This window comes from Sinocyclocheilus grahami, unplaced genomic scaffold (assembly GCF_001515645.1).
Source record: "Sinocyclocheilus grahami isolate Dianchi unplaced genomic scaffold, SAMN03320097.WGS_v1.1 scaffold1253.1, whole genome shotgun sequence".
Taxonomy (NCBI): Eukaryota; Metazoa; Chordata; class Actinopteri; order Cypriniformes; family Cyprinidae; genus Sinocyclocheilus; species Sinocyclocheilus grahami.
Genome location: NW_015506432.1, coordinates 258,262 through 262,021, shown reverse-complemented (window position 1 = coordinate 262,021; position 3,760 = coordinate 258,262). Strand labels below are relative to the sequence as shown.

The window sequence follows — 3,760 nt, the reverse complement described above, 5'->3', positions numbered from 1 at the left end:
TGTGTGTGTGTGTGTGTGTGTGTGTGTGAGAGAGAGAGAGAGAGAGAGAGAGAGAGAGAGAGACAGCGTCACATCACATCACAGTAGAGTCAGCTGTCTTAACCACGGCTTGTGTACTGCATTATTACTGTGTCTGTTCCCCTTTCGGGCTTAAACTGATGGTAAAACTAATGACATTATTTACTGTCTTTACATTTATTTTGAAAGATGAAGCTTGTGATTATGGTAAGGGGTGTTACATTTCCGACGAGTGCTTGCGGTGTTCGGCCAATCACAATGCACTGGGTCAGCTGGCCAATCAGAGCAGACTGCACTTGTCGGAAGGAGGGACTTTTTGTTGAAAACGAAGCGTTTGAGAGAGGCGGGGCATAGAGGACCTACAATAATGTACAGTATTTGAAAAATAATGTGTTTTTTGAACATTAAAGTATGTCAACATATTCAGTTACACCAAATACACAAAATAATGATCTTTAAAAAAGCATCATATGACCCCTTTAAGCTGGTCCTTAGTTGGTCATGAACTGGTTCAAGCTGGTCCTGAGCTGGTTATAAGCTGGTTATGAGCTGGTTCTGAGCTGGTTCTGAGCAGGAGCTAGTTGCTTAGGACCAGCACATGACCATCTTAAACCAGCTCAAACCAGCTGCCTTGCTTCAAAACATACCAGCATATGCTGTTGTTTTCAACAGGGCTACTTTTCATGAGAAGCCAATCCTATAATGCACTGTATTGAGCTCAGGGAAACAAATTGATCCAAAACGATGGATGAATCCAGACAAATGTTGTAAGTATTGATCAAATATTCTGTGCATTTCTGTAGTTATTGGAGTATTGTGTTGTTAGCTTAGCAACACACCAGTGCAAAACTCTTTTGAAATGAATTGCATTCCATTTCATGCATAATCTCGTTTCATCCCAGTTAAGGCAGCTGTCTGTAGTCAGGAGAGCGAGTCAGTTGAGCTGTAGTGTCTGTGATGCTGATGTGATATCTGTAATGGTGTGCTCTCAGAGAAATAATCAGCAGAAATGCCTGCTTGTGTGGAGGAAGTGTTCTAGAAAGCTTCACTAAGAGTTTGGATGAAGTACTTGAAGTACAGCTGCTGTCATCTACTCTCCTGCATTATACCACTCATTCGATTTTTCTATACATGTAAGACCCCTCAGTGCAGTTTTTTTTTACATTAGTGAGTCATTTATACGGCTTGTAGACTTGAGAACTGTTATGTGAGAGAAATAAGCAATTGTGAGATATAAAGTCACAATTACTTTTTTTAAATACATTTTTTACCGGCTTCCATAAGGACCTGGGTCATATCTAGAGACCAGAATATCTCTCTGTAAAGTATAAGCATATGCCCTGTTCTTTTTCACTTCAAAAATGTACGTTTTACAGTATTTTATTGTAAAATAACATGAAATGTCCCATTAGATCAGCTGCAGTTTTTCACTTCACACTTAACCAATTAACAGGTTTTTATCGTAGCATTTTAAGTCTTTTTAAAATTTGTTATTGTTGTTGTTTTTATTTACTGTAAATTTAGGTTCAATCTGTAAAACTTAACATGTTGTTACTGTATATTTTACCGTTTTTTTTCTCACCATAAGCACCATATTAAGGGAAGTTAACAGGTTTTTAAGTGTTTTGCCATTAAAATTATGATTTATTTTATTCTTATATTTTATATAAGCTAGTACCACTCAAATCTTGTAATTATACAAAAGCGAGGAAACATTTGAGAGGGTTCATTTACATTTGATCTCACTGTACTTGTTCCGAATTTTAATGTTTCTAAATGTAATTTCATTGATGTCTTCATGAATACTGAATGTTTTGAAGATAATGATGCTTTAGCTCTGGCAGTGAGAGATACGGCTCTGATCCCACTTTCCAGTGCTTTGTTGGCCTGGGATGGAAGGGTGGAGAGGGTATGGAAAGGGGGCAGGGGAAGAGATTCTCCTCATAAATATGTATGAAAAAAGTGTGTGTCTGCGAAATGAATGTCCCACGAGACTCGTACAAGCTAACACACATGCACTGGTCCACATGCACACACATCCAGTGCTGCTCTGGCCCTGTGACGGGGACTGTCTGTGTTTGATGCTCAACACTCTGGGACAGAATCAGTCACTCCTCCTGGATTAGTGTAGACACAACTGAGAAGGGGAATGGGCTGGAATGGAGTACACTTAAAAATAAAGCCTCCAAAAGGGGGTTTTCACAGAACAACTATTTTGGGTTGCCCAAAGATCCTTTCAGGGGAAGTCGTTGCCTAATGGTTAGAGAGTCGGACTAGCAACCCAAATGTTGCGGGTTCGAGTCTCGTACCGGCAGGGATTGTAGGTGGGGGGAGTGAATGTACAGCTCTCTCTCCCACCTTCAATACCACGACTGAGGTGCCCTTGAGCAAGGCACCGAACCCCCAACTGCTCCCCGGGCGCCGCAACAAAAATGGCTGCCCACTGTTCCGGGTGTGTGTTCACGGTGTGTGTGTGTGTGTGCACTTTGGATGGGATAAATGCAGAGCACTAATTCCGAGTATGGGTCACCATACTTGGCCACATGTCACGTCACTTTCACTTTTTGAAGAGTGAAGAACATTTTAATAATCTGAAGAACCTTATTCTGCTATAAAGAACATTCTGTGGATTGGAAAGAGTCCATGGATGTTAATGGTTCTTCATGGAACCATCAATGCCAATAAAGAACCTTGACAAATAGAGTGGAGGATAACAATAGTGGATGTTTTGGATGAAGTGATGCTTAAAAACTAATGGAAAACAAATGCAGATCAATAACAGTGAAAGCTTTGTGTGTTTCAGTCTGTGCTGAACTCTTTCTCCAGGGGAATAAGGATCTGTGCAGTACGTCTCAATGCAGAATTGATAATCAGGATTTGTGGACGTTTGATGTGATGTGGTGATATTTTTAAAAGGGATTTTTGAAGGTACAGGATCTGCTGTGTGGATTTTAATGGAGGCAGAGACTTGCATTTATACAGTCTTCTGACTTTATGTTTTCAGCACTGTTTGCTATTTGATTTCTTGTTGAAAATCCTGTTTACAGCTATTTCATGATGATTTGTAAGGTTCAACAATGTACTAGTACCGTTCAGAAGTTTTCTTTTGTTTCTTTTGCTCACCAAGGCTGCATTAATTTCAAAAATACAGTAAAAACAGTAATATTGTGAAATATTATTACAATTTCAAATAACTATTTTCTATTTAAATATATTTTAAAATGCAATTTATTCCTGTGATGCAAAGTCCTTTTCAGCATCATTACTCCAGTCTCCAGAAAATGCTGAAAACAGTTGTGCTGCTGTGAATTGTAACAATGAACTGTTACAATTATACACTTATTTTCACATAGCTATGAGAAGCGTTATACATGGACGCGCGTGCAGTTGCCGTACTGTATTAAAGCTTTAATCAGGATAAAACCGTATATTAAAAGCTAACATAAGCATTAGCATTTACAAATAACAGCATATCTAAAAGTATGAGACAACAACAAACAAAAAACATAGGCCTACCATTAAAAGCTGTGCTTGCACAGGTTCTGCACAATCCTCTTCAATAATATCCTCTGCTTCTCATTCGGGCTCAAACTGATAAGCGATATTAAGGACGCCGTTGTTTACAATACAACCGGAGCACATGACGCTGAGGTGAGGGGCGGGACGTTTAGCACTAGAGGCGGTTTAGCCAATCACAACACACTGGGCTAGCTAACCAATCAGAGCCCATCGCTTATTTCTG

General features: G+C 39.5%; 1 protein-coding gene across 1 annotated transcript in view; it reads left to right on the top strand.

Moving 5' to 3' along the window:
• The window catches only part of LOC107568520 (actin-binding LIM protein 1-like), a 56,661-nt gene that overhangs the window by 10,695 nt on the left and 42,206 nt on the right, over positions 1-3,760 (top strand). The window lies entirely within an intron of this gene.